Source organism: Octopus sinensis, linkage group LG15 (genome assembly GCF_006345805.1).
Source record: "Octopus sinensis linkage group LG15, ASM634580v1, whole genome shotgun sequence".
NCBI classification, from domain to species: Eukaryota; Metazoa; Mollusca; class Cephalopoda; order Octopoda; family Octopodidae; genus Octopus; species Octopus sinensis.
This window is the reverse complement of record NC_043011.1, coordinates 40,222,470-40,238,465: the sequence shown is the minus strand read 5'-3', so window position 1 is coordinate 40,238,465 and position 15,996 is coordinate 40,222,470. Positions and strand designations below refer to the sequence as shown.

At 35.4% G+C, this 15,996-nt stretch overlaps 1 protein-coding gene across 9 annotated transcripts in view; it reads right to left on the bottom strand.

Moving 5' to 3' along the window:
• The window catches only part of LOC115219831 (wiskott-Aldrich syndrome protein family member 3), a 178,171-nt gene that overhangs the window by 130,851 nt on the left and 31,324 nt on the right, over positions 1-15,996 (bottom strand). The gene's annotated exons all lie outside the window — the stretch shown is intronic.

Below are 15,996 nucleotides of genomic sequence, written 5' to 3'. Positions count from 1 at the left end.
ATAACAAGCAAGATAACAAATAGTATCGATCAATACAGGAGAATTAGATAAATAGATGAAAAACAAGAACAAAAGTTTAAAATCTTTTCAAATGAAAATGTGAAGCAAAAAAAAAAAAGAGAAAGAGAGATTAAATATTCACAACATCCATTTAAGAATCTGATTTACAGAAGAATTCCATTCCTGATAGCAAAAATCCAAATGTGATAATTAGATGGAACGATAACAAGATTTAGTTTTTCCAGTTGGCAGTTTACGAACACTGAAATATTCTTCGACAAGGATGTTATTTTGGTCAGGTAACGAATGAGCTTTGCGATTGATATGAACGGTTGGTGTCAAAAGGAGAAGAGAAAGAGATAGAGATGAACAGAGAGAAGAGAACATGAAGAATGGAGCAATCCTGACCAGAAACAATCACTTGATACTTAACATGGACAAAAGATTAACAATTGCTCATAGAACTGCTATTTTTTCTTTCTTTCTTTCAAATCATAACATTATGTTACAAAATGAAACGTCAAATGTCAAATAAAAGCTCTGTAATCCATTCAGTCTTTTTTAACTAATGCTTTTGCAATCATATGACTGAAATTATTTTGAGAAGAAAAAAAAAAGAACTAAATGAAAAGACAAAAGTAATTATTTAAAAAAAAATAAATGCAAATGAAATAAGCCTATAGAAAAGTGACTTAACATGAGGAATTGTTGCTGTAAACAGACTTCTAACAATAACTTTGTTAAAAATGAATAAATTGAGTTTTAAAATAGTTTCACACTGGTATATAATGATGTCTTTTGACCAAAAAAACAAAGAAAGAAAAAAAAACTCTCATATTTATGTATCTAATTTTGTATTAACTTTAGTAATTAAAAGTCATAGAACAAAAACCTAATTCACATGTATCAAATGTGGGGGAGAGGAACAAAGATGGAGAGAGAGAGAGTGAGAGAGAACGAAAGAGAGAACTGGTGATCATTATGTCTAAAACATCACAAAATAAGAGTTTACAGATTAGATTTGATGGAGCTGACTTCAATGTTTAAATAAAGACAAATTTTTGAACTCAAGTTGCAGAACCAATTTTACATTAGAAAAATAATCACAAAGAGTAAACAGACGGTATGCTACAGTTTAATGAAGAATCAGACCAAATATCAAAGAGATTTGCATATATTCTTATAAAATGCGAAAAGAAAATAACTACATTATTATTATTATTTTTCATTTACTGGATTGGTTTGAAAGAAAACTGTGCCAATAGCCCCTGAGAGTGATTGGATATTAACACCATTAAAACACTTCTTGGACATTTACAAGTCAATGACAACAGAAAGAAATTCCAGAGAATGAATGTTTTAGGGGAGTGGGCATAGAGATTACTACAGGGTGTCCAAGTGGGAGAATGGGCAACGTTAGTCGTGTGAGATGAGTGAGGTCAGGAGTGCCTGAGTGGAGATGGTACAGGACCGGTCAGCTCCAAAGAGAATAAGTCTATGTAGTGGCAGTAAAAAAGGCAGAGAAAGGAGACAGCATGTCTGCTGGAAAGTATTTTCGTGACTTTATGCCAACAGTCAAGTGGTTTTTCTTTCCCAGCTATCATGAATTGTGCATGTGTATAGCAGAAGTAACATCATGGACATTCAAGCAATATTCCACAATAGGTCTTGCCCAACCATCATAAAGTTACTAGTTGCTGGATGAAGAACAAGAGCTGTCTCTGAGATGCAGACTTTGTAAAGTTGAGGATATGTGTTTGTCAAGAGAGATGCTCAGTAATTGCGAGGCCTCAAATTTGTCACGACCTTCAAAGTGCTAGTTGTATGCTGTTGAGATTCTTTAGAGGGAAGAACAATGAGGCTTTCTTGAGATCTGTAGAAATTATGTCTTAGTTGTGTTGAAGAGGTCAAGATTAGTATCTGCCCCACTTCTGGAGGATTCAACGAAAGAGGTTTAGACTGCATGTTGATGATACACCAAAAGAGGAGTCAGACAAAGCGCTATTAGCACATGTTGTGAAGGTATGATTGTTAGTAACCCACTGAGATGAGAGATGGAAGAAAACCACATATGGGTAGTTTTGCTGTGAGATTTGTATTCTTGATAGGGTCAAAAACCTTGCAGGTGTCAAGGACAACACTGTTTTCACCAAGTTTCTCAAGAGTAAGAGCCCACTAATGAATGGCATACGAGAGCAGGTTCCTAATAGATTTCTTCATAGAGAAGCCATACTGGTAGTCACTAAGGAGAGATTCATGCTAATGGAAAAGACTTATCAACGGCTGTTTCTATCATGTTTAAAATATCAATACTGGAAGTTAGTGCTATAAAACAGGATCAGAAAGTTTGCCCTTCTTTGGAATGAGATGTGCTGTAGTTTGTTTTCAATAATCAGGATATATTGAATGAGAGAGAGAGACTGATGAGTTTGGTAAGGAAAGGGGCTAGCTCTCAGGTACATGGCTCAAAAAGTAAAGGAAGGGACTTTGTCATGACGACTGGCCTTGTTGATTTGAAGTGAATGGAAATACTTTTGCGCTTGACATGTATGCATGCAAAATGTTGAGCTTGGCAAAGAGGAAATGAAATAGTATTGGAGGGTATTAGTGTGTGTAGTGTAGACTGGATGCTAAACAAACAGCACAGGTGGAAATTCTTTCCAGAAGGGCATTGCTTATAGAGTATCAAAGTTAGTATGTGGAAAAGAATAAGCTACAGCTGTGTGGGATATGTTGGAGCTAGTTGGTTGTTTGATGCAAGAAGGTATCCTTCCTAGTTTGAATAATGGCCTTACAAGACTTACAGTGCTGGGTTAAAGTTGTCTAATATTGTTGAAAACTGGTGGCATGGGATCATTAGTTGAAGTGAACAGCTTATAGCACATACTATGAAAAACAAACTACCAATTTTAGCTTCAATTCCCAATTAAAACCATTACACTTTGCTTTAATACTATTAATTTTCTCTGAGAATAGCTAACATGCACCTTATTTCTCCTTGTATTTTAATCAAAGTACCTTTATAAAAGTCAATATTTTGCCTGAATGATATGAAGAGCAAGGATACTCTTGAAGGTAATTTCTGTTGAATACACTGCCTTTGTTCAATTTTTAGAATAAAGAATTGATTAAAATAATAACTGTCATTATTAAGCTGATGTTAGAAACATAAATTAACATGAAATATTGAAGGTAAGTTTTAATTAAGATCATTTTAAAACAGCAAGTTTATATCATAAAAGAAAGGGCAGTTTCAGGTAAGATGGTATCAAAAGAGTAAAACCATGGAAAAAAGAAGACTACAAGGAGAAAACAGGGAGACATGATTGATATGTCTAAGAAATTCAAATGAAGAGCAACACTATTGAAAGTTTTTACTTAACTCTGAAACAGTGTAACAAAGTTTACCTATCAAACGGATTCTTTTTACTTTCATTTTCGCAGAGGTTGCACAATCAAATGCTCTGATAATTAAGTCGAGCATTTAGTAAACAAACATTTCAGAACTTTGTATTACAGAAAACATGAGTTTCCAACATCATAAAGCTCAGAGATTGTTACACCTGTCATTTATAGGAATTATGATTTTTCTATGTTTCAGAAACAGCTGTTGTTATGATGGGATGTTTGTTTTTCTGGGTATTAATGGCAACTTAAGGCGAAACAAAAAGAAAATTTAACAGGAAACCTTAAAAACTAGAACTGAATTAGATTGAGCACCGTTATCTTGAAGTAGCACAACTCCAAGTTCAAATATGGCTGACACACCAAAATCAATTCCATTCACAGTATACTTCCTCTTGCTATAAGTAAAATCTATTTGGTTTGATTGCCAGCATTTCAAAAATTAAAGTTTGTCTAAAATTTTAAAATTTGGCACATTAATATACTTTTCCAAGCTGAATTGTTGGAGTTATTTTACTTTTTCCAGAAAAATGTTTTTAAAAAGTTATAGATGTTTAAAGCTTGATCATTTTCACCCAGTCAGGAAACAGAATTTGGAAGCTGTCATTTTGTGCGTGACTGCACATTTTGTCAACAACCTGAAAATAGCACATGTTAAGAAAGAGTTCTTTTGTAGTTCCAAGCACTGCGATAGCATGAACTTAAAATATTTAAACAAAAACGTTATTTAGCTGTTATTTTTAGCACACCTCACAACTACCTAAATGACAGAAAGAAATGAGTAAACAACACACATTTTGTAGTTTTAATCATTCAATATGCATTTAATGCAATAGCATGAACTGGTATGAAAATTGTGATTTGTTTGAGAAATTGATTGAATGTATTTCTTTCATTTTTAATTTAAAAGATATTTTGTAATGTGTTGCTTATTGCATGCTTAAATGTTTCTATTTTAAGCATATTTTTTACTTATTTTCATAAAATAAATACACAGATAGGAATCTACCCTAGAACAGGGAGTGCCACAGTGTCGTTTATTACCTTGCTTCACAGAGGCCCATGTACTCTCCACTTGTTCGAGTGTGGGTACCATCTTTCGGGTTAACAAATCCAGTGCTGTGATTCATCGTTCTATGCTCAAAATTGTAACCATCAATTTCAGGAATGTGAGAGCACACCCTCCACAAATCGCTGAAAACTGTGGCTCCTGGAAGAATCGAGTGACATATGCATTCTTCCAGTGTCATGATTCTGACGTGGCACCACATACAGAAAATCCTGTCTGGTCTTGTGACACAGTCCTCTGAAAACCCACTGCACAGGTAGGACCCTTCCTCAGCTGTACTTACATCTTGAGAAAATTATTTCGTCAATCTCAACAATCTTCCCAGGACCACCAACTTGAACTGGATGATGGAGCAAGTCCTCCGCACATATTTCCCTAACATAGCTGTTATAATCAACAGCTGTGCTAAGGTTCATCCCCAGTTCTTCAACACAAAACCAGACAGAAGTCAATTTCTTAACCCATGAGTAAAGGAAAAGCACTAGAGTCCTAAGAGGAAGAGTACCACATTCAAACCACGTGTCTTCCTTCACTGATAAGCTCCATGCATTCTTGGTGCTAGCATTGCCAGCACACATAACATGCTTCTTCCTTTTACATAATTTTCTTTTGGGTATAACACCCTTTTCTTGTAGGTACGATACAGTATCATCCTGTGTTCTTAGTGTCTCCAACACAGAAACAAGGTTACCTGAGCTTGCTGCCATAATCAAACAGTAAAATTTCCAACAGAACACAGTGTCAAAAAGTGGTTTCAATATGTGTCAACACATGTTTTCTGGCAGACAAAAGAGTTCTCATGTTCCACTTGTTATTATGGAAACAGGTATGAATGTATCTGTGGCTAACAATTGGCTAAAATTGCCCCAAATTTTCAAACTTTAATTGCTATTAACTCTTTTTTTATTGATTTATAGCAAAAATAATTTTCATGTCATTCATTAGCCTATAAAAGTGTATCAGTACACTGAATATGAAATCAATTCGAACAGAATTGATGTGGCAGCCAAACCAAATAGATCCCAAATATCCCATAATATATAAGCGCATGTATTCATTTAAGCATCACAACACCACCAGGTGTAAAAACATCGGTGCTGTTGCAAAAAGCATAACTTAGCAATTCAACAAATAGACATTGATAAAATAATCCCCCAACTGAAATGCATATGGTGGGTGGGATTGGTGGGGAGTCAATGTAACTGATTAAAAACCTTTGAAATGACAAACAAGTAAAAAAAAAATTAATAGTTGCTTGTTGTGTTAGAAATAGCAGTCAAATTATATCTAACAACTTTAAAAGAGAGACGGCAACATTACATAATGTATTCTTAGATACATTTATGTATGTAAAACAAAAAGTGAAGGTGGTCCCTGCAAGAACAACTGACGATAGGTCTGCTCAATCAAGTTTTATTTAGAGTTAAGCAAACAACCAACCAAGAAGTCCAAGCAAAGATTCTACAATTATTTAAAAACAACTCATTGTGACTAATAATGTTTAGTTTCCTTATGCAATAACATAAGTGCTGCTTAAAATAAAGTCATACAATGAAAATATTAGCTTTATAAGTAGGCCATATTGAAGTGCACACATATTTCCTTGCAATATTGCAGCAGCTGCTTGCTAGCTTGCAGCAATGTCCAAATATTGTGGTTGGTAGTAGGAAAAGTACTCATTGGTAAAAACACTTCACATGGATGTTGCAATGCAGGTTTCATCAGCTTAGTTCAGTAAAATGGCAATTCTAACTGGACAGGTCATTGGAACTAAATGTAGTTGAAAAATTAAACAAACAAAAGAAAAAGAAAAGGAAAACAGCAGACTTGATGGCATCAATATGTTATTGTGATGTATAGTGGTTTCAATTTCTTTTACTGCATGACACCATCATTTAGCCTGGGTTACAAGAATAAACATGTATATAGAAAGAGTTGGTCTGGCACTTTAAATCAGTGCCCCACAACCTTTTTTCGCTTGCGGTACACTTATATTTTTTCAAAATTCAGTATCACACCTGAACTAAAAATATAACTATGAATATAAGGGGAAAAAAAATCATATTCAGGTTACACTGCAGCACACTAACCATCATCTTGTGGCACACCAGTGTGTTGTGACAAACCTATTTCTTTACAACCCACAAGGGGCTAAACACAGAGATATCAAAGGACAGACAAACGAATTAAGTCCATCATATCAACCCCAGTGCGTAACTGGTACTTATTTAATTGACTCCGAAAGGATGACAGGCAAAGTCGACCTCAGCGGAATTTTAACTCAGAACGTAAAGACAGACGAAATACCGCTAAGCATTCCGGCCGGCGTGCTAACGTTTCTGTTGTGGAGCACTGCTTTAGATTGCCATTAGGTTTTACTTAGAGAACAAACAGTGCCCATGATACTAGCAAGCCCAATGTAGCTGTCTGACCTAAACATCTGTTAGTCAATGACTGCATGAAATTTTGGGACAGGGAAGGAACCAGAGAATTCAGTGAAAAATGCTCACAACAGAGTAAACACTGCAAAAAGCAAGGAGGTGATGCAAAATGCAGTAACAAGTAAAGCCTGCCAACCAAATGACATTTTGCCACTATGGTACAAAGAATCTACTGACAGTAATTTCTTATCTAAGAATAAAAATTCTAAGTAACAACAGCATCCAATCTCACAACATTATCCACTATTTTGACTATTACTACTACTACAAGACATGTCAAAGGAAAAAGACAAGTGTTTTCTTCTCCACAGAAACCACACATAAATATACGGATGATGTATAAAAGAAAATATAGTGGTTAATACAACATAGATAATACCATAATTGTAAACATGTTATCTTAAAGAAATCAACGATATAAGAGAAAATCAAGGCAACAAAAAAAGAAGTAAAGCTAAAATGTCACCAGAGTAAAATTGTTGAAATGGAATTTTTAGTTACAGTGAAATATGTGACATCAGCGTGCAACAAAATAATTTATGTCTGGATTTGAACTATTGACCTTACAGTCAGTAATCCAGTTACCATGGTGCATGCAGCATTACATGTGTACTCTTAAATACGTGATGCACATACCTAAGCCATTTCACACTGAGAGACGGAAACTGTAGCCTCTTTTCTCTCCATCTCATGTTTACACTCACACACGCACACACACACAAAACCCAGACAACTACAGTGTCTCACATTGATGTTAATTAGCAAATATTGTTAGCAGAGAACATTTAGATGCTATCCTACTAATGGAATTTCATTGATGTAGTTACAATGACCTTGTTTGTGTCTCATCAGATTGGACTATTTAAAATATAAGCAAGAGAAGAAAAAAGTAAAAGAGAAAAACCTGAAGCTGATGCCTGCCCTCTGCAATCAATATTAGGAGCATTAACTGTAGTAATTTTAATAAAACAAATTCACAAGAAACAGCTTTATCTTTACATACTTTCCTTTGATGTTTGGTGCTTGCTTTTATATATATGTATGAATGAATGCATATATTTTATTTTTGCCCTGTTATGACAGCTTACTTCATAATATATCTTGGTCAAATTGCTGTGACACACCTCCAAAAGTAGTATTTTGTCTATACTTGCAAGGGGGTGGGAGAAGAGAAGAGTGGGGCATTTAAAATAAACTATTGTCGATGCCAAAAGTAGTACAGTTACTCTCCTTTAATAATAAGATAAAGTAGTAACAATGATAATGAGGGGGCACAGTGAACAGCCCTCATTTTGGCCCTTATCTTGCATCCAGAATCAGGTCATGCCATTTGAGGAAAGACATCGAATTCTTGCTGTTTCATTATACTTGGTTGCATAGAAGGGTGACTGCGATAAAATGTTAAACTAGCTGGAGATTGGCAGAATGATATCCTGATAGCAGTCATTTATCAGATCAAATGACAGAAGTAGGTACAAAAAGAGGTGACAGTGTGTAGGCTTGTAGCAGTGCATGGACGTAGACTAATCTGATTTGTAAATAGTTTTAGAAGAGATTGCTTTGTAGTAAGTACTTATATCAGGCATATGTAACCAGTCTTTGAGAAGAGAGCTTACATGGGGTTGGGGCAAACAAAGCATAAATTCAGTCAAAAGTTTTAGTTGACAGCAATATTAGCTTTATTGTTAACAAAAAAATCTGATTTATACATAATTTTGATTTTAAGTGTCAGTGGATAACTATAAGAGTGGTTCTACGGTAAAGACAATGTACAAAAATGTATTATACCAAAAAAAAAAGAAGTCAAAATTAATAATGAATTCAATGAAATGGTCATTATAACCACTGAGACATTAACATTGCTGAATTTGAGGGCTTCATATTCAGAGGATATTGTAGAATCTATTGAAGATTTAGGAAAATTTTCAAAACCTGAAAGGATGATTAAGAGTCAAAAGGTCTCAAAGACTATTTGGCAAAAATGAAATCATTTTTTTAGTAACACAAGCAAGCAGACATAAATGCCAGGAGAAAGATTTTACTCGATTTGTAGTTTGGGAATTGGTAATAAATCAGAATTGTGCGTTCCATGCCAGTAATGAAGAGACACAGGTGAAACGTAACCTGTGCTTCACAAAGATGAAGCTAATACTTTAAATACAGAAGACATAGAGAATTTAACAAGGAAAAACTCAAGGCATTTACTATGCTAAGTGACAATTAGTGCTCGATGAAACCACATTGAAATAGTAGTGAGTGAAGTTCTGGCAAACTATAAGCAAAAAGTAGAGTCTCAGGAAAGATGAAGCATGTGCAGAGGAAGTGTGATGCTAAATGATAAGTAAAACGAGCATCAAGAGATGTCATTGTTATTTAATGTCCACTTTTCTATGCTTATATGGTCAGACAGAATTTGTGCAGGCAGATTTTCTATAGATGGATGCCCTCCCTGTTGCCAACCCTCATTTGTTTACAAGTGAGGTAATATTTTTCCATAGCTAGAGAGGTTCCAATGGGCTTTCAATGGAACAACAACACTTGTATGAATGATGCACATTTACAACCTTCACATGATGTCAAGACACTGGTACACTCAAACACACATAATATGTGACAGGCTTCTTTTCAGTTTCTGTCTAGCAAATCCACTCACAAAGCTTTGGTCAGCCTGGCGCAAAAAGAGAAGACACTTGCCCGAGGTGCTGCACAGTGGGACTGAATCCAAGATCACATGGTTGAGAAGCAAGCTTGTTAACCACAAAGCTGAATCTGTGCCTTTTATAAGAATCTACAGAATATAATTATTTTTCCATTTCAAATTTAAAACTTTAAAAAGTCAAAGGAATAAGGACATATGTTTTTGCAATTGGTTTGTAGAAAGAGTTGTGTCAATGCCATCACACCCCCACCCCAAGACCAGCAAGGCTTTTTACAGTTAATGTTTTTAAAATTAATTTATAGAAATTTCTGTTAATAATTTACAGATTACTTAGATCAAGTGAACATTATATCACAGCTGTCCTTGATAAATATGGCTATTTCCCACAATAAATTACATATTAAAAAAAAATTACTTCATTAAGTCACTTCAAATGTAATTAATAAAGACTAAGAAAAACATGTTGAAAGAGCTCAAGAGAGGAATGTTAAGCCTATCCAACTTAACGAGGTTATCAAAAAGTAAATCAAAATTTTAAATCTAGCATAATCCATTTTAAATCTTTCAAATGGTAATGATATTAAAAAGAACCAACAACATATCTGCCCCTTATTTTCCTACCATTACTTTATCCTTTTGTTACCGTATTTCTGTTAAAAACAATGTCTTTGATAATTATCATCAATATTGCTTTCAACAGCCACTTTTCCATATTTGCATGGGTTGGACGGAATTAGTTGTGACATGTTCGATGGCCAGATACTCTTTCTGTCGTCAATTCTCACCAGTTTCCAAATAAGGTAATATTTCTCCATGACCAGACATTTTCACAGAAGATTAGAAATGAAGGACATTCATTTACACCAGTGGTTCTCAACTATGGTCCAAATGACCCCTAAGGGTTCATATAAAATTTTGATGGGGTCCATGCAAGCAGAATAACAAGCTGGGGAGCCACAGTGGTATTTTAAGGATCCATGAAAAATTTTAATTAAGAAGTATTTACTGCAACAAACAGCCAGGTTTCTTTCTCTAATGTTACAGAGTTTAACCTTTTGGCATTCAGATTTTTATATCAAATTAATACTTATTCATCCACACTGTTTTCAATTAATCATGCATTATATTGCAGCTTTGAGATTTTGATGATGTGACAATCTTTAGAATGACATTGTAATACCGGTGTGAGTGACCAGATCTGGCTAGTTTGAACATAAAACAAGAACATTTAGGCCAGATATGCCCAGTTTATATGCTAAAGGGCAATATGTTTTTGGTCACTGAAATATGTTCTCCAATGGTGTACATGTGCAAACTTACATAAGTTTATGCATGAAAAACAAATAGGAATTTGGAAAGAAGTATCAATAAATCTAGTTTTTTAAATATTGAATGCCTATGGGGGTCCACCAGAACAAAACAGTAATAAAAGGGGTCCACCAATAAAAAGTGGTTGAGAACTACAAATTTACACCTATTGTGTGGTATCAACTCAAGTAGACAGAGAGAGACACATTTATATACATATTTAAATATGCTATGAGCTTCTTTCAGTTTCTCCTTACCAAATCCATGCATATGGCTTTCATTGGTTCAGGGTTATAACAGAAGACATTTGGCCATGGTATGAACTAGTGAGACTGGACCCAAAACCATGAGGTTGAGAAGCAAACTTTCTTACCTCACAGTCACAGCTGTACTTTTGATTAACATTGAAAACAAAGAATTTAATAAATTATCTTTTAAATGGTGTTTAATACAAATTTACATGAAATTTTAATGCCAAGTTCTAATTAAGATCACTTCACACAGGAAGTTTATATCACAAAACGTTAGGTGATTTCAGCCAGGTTAGTAACAAAAGGATAATGTATTTCATCCAAGTCTGTTTCTATGGAAAAAATGCAATTTTAATAGGTTTTTTCCTGGAAATGTACGCTTAGGAGTGGCTGAGTGGTAAGTAGCTTGCTTATGAACCACATGATTCCGGGTTGAGTCCCACTGCGTGGCACCTTGGGCAAGTGTCTTCTACTATAGCCTCAGGTCAACCAAAGCCTTATGAGTGGATTTGGTAGACAGAAACTGAAAGAAGCCCGTCGTATATATGCATATATATATATTATATATATATATATATATATATATATGTATGTGTGTGTGTTTGTCCCCACAACATCGCTTGACAGCCAATGCTGGTGTGTTTACGTCCCTGTAATCTAGCGGTTTGGCAAAAGACACCGATAGAATAAGTATTAGGCGAAGGCGGCGAGCTGGCAGAAACATCAGCATGCCGGGCGAAATGCGTAGCCATATTTCGTCTGCTGTTTCGTTCTGAGTTCAAATTCTGCCGAGGTCGACTTTGCCTTTCATCCTTTTGGGGTCGATAAATTAAGTACCAGTTACGCACTGGGGTCGATATAATCGACTTAATCCGTTTGTCTGTCCTTGTTTGATATCTCTGTGTTAAGCCCCTTGTGGGTAGTAAAGAAATAGGTATTTTGTCTGCCGCTACATTCTGAGTTCAAATTTATCGATCCTGAAAGGATCGATAAATTAAGTACCAGTTACGCACTGGGGTCGATTTAATCCCTTTGTCGGTCCTTGTTTGTCCCCTCTGTTTAGCCCCCTGTGGGCAATAAAGAAATAAGAATAAGTACTAGGTTTACAAAGAATAAGTCCTGGGGTCAGTTTGCTCGACTAAAGGCGATGCTCCAGTATGGCCACAGTCAAATTACTGAAACAAGTAAAAGAGTAAAAGAATATATTCATTCAGCAGAATTCTACTACTCCTCCTCCCCCACTTCACATCCCTAGTTTTACTCACAGGAAATAATTCTTGGACATTTAGTTTCTAGGGAATTCTCAGGATTCTCAATATGGGTGGTACCACTCCCAAACTCTCCAAGAAGAGAGGATACTGTGAAGGTTAAAAGCTTATACAATCCATCTTTTGAGTAAAATTTATAAATTATTATCCATGTTAAGTTAGTTTAGTCATGATCCCACACTCGCCATTAAGATGGGGGTTAGGCTTAACAACTACTTAAAAGGGGCCACAAAAAAAAAAGGGTTAAGAACCACTGCTGTATACTTAGTCAAACTAGCAATATAAATCCATCTTATCCTTACCAAGAAATATCTCGCACACCCACCCATGCCACACAAGAGAGAGAGAGGATATGAATGATTATGAAGTCCAAATTCACTTAGTTACAACAACTTAAGGAATTTTAAGTATAGAGGATTTTCCCACTTCCTGATATATATCTAGCACAGTCTTAAATGGAGAGAGCATGAGGAGATTAGCTGCTAAATCATATTAATTTTGCTTGAACAGCTTACAGTTCAAAATAAAATTGAATAATTCAGCAAATGGAAGGAGGGGAGGTGGCTCACAAAAATCCCAGAAGAATACAGCAAGGGAAAAGGTTTATGTAGTAAGTTTGGTAAGATGGTGAAAATGTGAAGCTACTATATACAATCAGCATCAAATAGAGGTTTAGTTGAGGTCAGAAAATATACAAGCATGGAAGGCGCCAAATTCAGGGTAATGAAGGGGAAAAGACTAAAGACAGAGCTCACAGAGTATCAGTTCCATATTGAGAGAAAGGTTAAGGTGTTTTAAAAGAGTCTAAGAGTTTCTTCTTTCTTTTTCTGAATTGTTGTCTAATTACCATATTCAATGGCATATATAAGACATTTTACCAAAATATTCTCTCTCTAAAAAGAAAAACAAAATCCCACACTGGCTCCTATATGCAAAGTGAAGCCCATAAGACATACTTTAACTCATTAGCATTTAAACTGGTCAAATGCATCCAAAATATTTTATCAGTTTTATGTCCAAACTAACCGGATTTGGCATATCACACCTACTCTACAATGTCATTCTAAAAAAAAAAAAAAAACAATCACAGCATCAAAATCTCAAAGCTATGAGATAATGCATAATTAATTCAAAACAATGTGAATAAATAAACATTGCATTCAGAATGCACAAAAAACCTTTTTCCCTTGAATGTGCATTGCTGAAATTGAGATGCATCTAACATGTCTGTGCATCTTTTATGCCACCAAATACAATACGTAAATCACACATATTACACCAGTCTATGCCAAAACTACTATCACTCCCTTATGAAACCTTTGAGAAAGCTTAGGAAACTAAAAAAATTTAAACTCCAAGAATTCATGCAAATAACATGCTCAACTTACTTACAAGAGAGTTAAGGAGAGTATGAAACAATCACATTAATGTATTTACGTCCTACTAGATACATTCTACTCAATTTTACATTATATTTATTTTCAGTACAAAGAAACCCAGTTTTTGATTAACTGAAATAAAGCATAATACTGCTTATTAAAAAAGTTACAATGAATTTCTAATAATTCTTTGTCATAAAAATAAAAACCATCACAAGCGGTTTGGCTGACATGGCTAACTTGAAGTACAGATTGTTAATCAGCCTACGCCATTTCCATTATCTAATTTTTACCACCTACTATCATAGATACCAAGTACAACAACTTCAAGTATTTCTGTAGTATTGTTGCAGTCCTAAGTACTATTTAGCAATTTTCCTCTATTGCAAACCAAGTCTTGTAAAGTTAACACTTTGGGTTTGATTTATGGCAGGGAGTGAAAATTTTTGTCAACATAAAAGAATATATACAGCTGTTAACAAAGGCATAGCCTCGTAAGAGCTTTTTTTTCAGTATGCATGTGTCATGTCGCTATTTAAAACTGCATGGAAGCTCATCACGCACTCATGTGCATTTGTGTGCGCACACATGTGAATGTTGACATTCCTTATATATGTTACTGGCTGCTTTGTGATTTCAAACACTGGCAGAATAAAAGACCCCATACTTGAAAACCAGTCAAGGGTTTGCAACAGGAAGGGCATCCAGTCTCAAAATGCTGCCTTAAATAATCACATCTAACTCATACTAGCATTGAAAAACGGACAATAAACAAACGAAATATTTTGACCCTTTATGCACTAAGATTTATTTCAAGCTTCTAAATCCAATGAGATCTCTCAGGATCAAGTGTTAGGAGATTAAATTGTAATGCTGAAAACAAAAAAAGGATATAATTCTTCATACGAACTCCCCAATAAACACTGTTATAACCTACATCAGATCAATATTCCATTTTAAAGTAAATTCAGTGCTGTTGCAAGAATATCTTTGCCTTATGTTGTCAAATTTTGTATGCTGGGATATGCTTATCAGGTCTACAAGACACTGTACTACAAATGTCCCCTGATCTTATTCCATGTTAGGGGAACACTGAACTCTCACACATGACCTCAGTAAATCTTCAATATTTCGTTAAATTCTTTATTTTCAAGGTTAATTAAACGAAAAAGTGCAGATGAGGCTGTCTGATAAAAAGCTTGCTTCCCTACCACAAGGTTTTGGGTTCAGTCCTACTGCATGGCACCTTAAGCAAGTGTCTTCTACAATAGCCCTAAACCAAGGTCTTGTGGATAGGTTTGGGAGACAGAAATTGAAAGCCCTATTGTACATATGTGTGTGTGTGTGTGGTTAAGGTGCATGGCTTTGTGGTTAAGGTGTTCCACTCATGATTGCAAGATCATGGGCTTGATTCCCAGATGGGCGTTGTGTTCTTGAGCAAAGCAATTCATTTCACAGTGCTCTGTAATCATTTTGACATCAGACATGTAGCACCCGCTACACTTGTACAGGTAATGTCAATCTCATGGAGGAAGTGAGCTTATGTGTACACAAACATTTGATCACTATAAACAAATCATCTGTGCGGTGGCTTGGTAAGAAATTGTTGAACCTTCATCTAACAACGGGAGAGTCCATCATATATATATATATGTATAGGTATTGCACCCAGAAAGTTCCCCACCGAGGCAGAAGTTCAGGTAAGGTTCTTTGTGGAAGACCATCAGTTATCCATTCATACCAATCTCGCCTCTCCATATCACCAATGTTGTTCAAGGCAAAAGCAAATGCTAATAGAGCTGAGTACCAGTGATGCTGCAACTCATTTCTACAGCTGACTGAACTGGAGCCACATAAAATAAAGTGTCTTGCTCAAGAACAAAACCACACAGCCTGGTTCAGAAACTGAACATACAACCTCACGATTGTAAGTTCGACGCTCTAACCAGAGCTATGTGTATATATATATCGCGTGTGTGCTACAGTTTCCTTACTTTGACTTCATATGCTAGTTGTAAATGAATGTCACCATCATGCAAGAAGTATCCTGTCCTCTGTTTCCAATCTTTGTTGAAAACATGTCTAGTCTTAGGGATATATTGCATTACTGGGAAACAGGTGAGGGCTGATGACAAGAGCATCGGGCTGTAGAAAATCCACCTCGACAAATTCAGTCTGACCTATGCACGCATAGAAAAGTGGATGCTAAATGATGA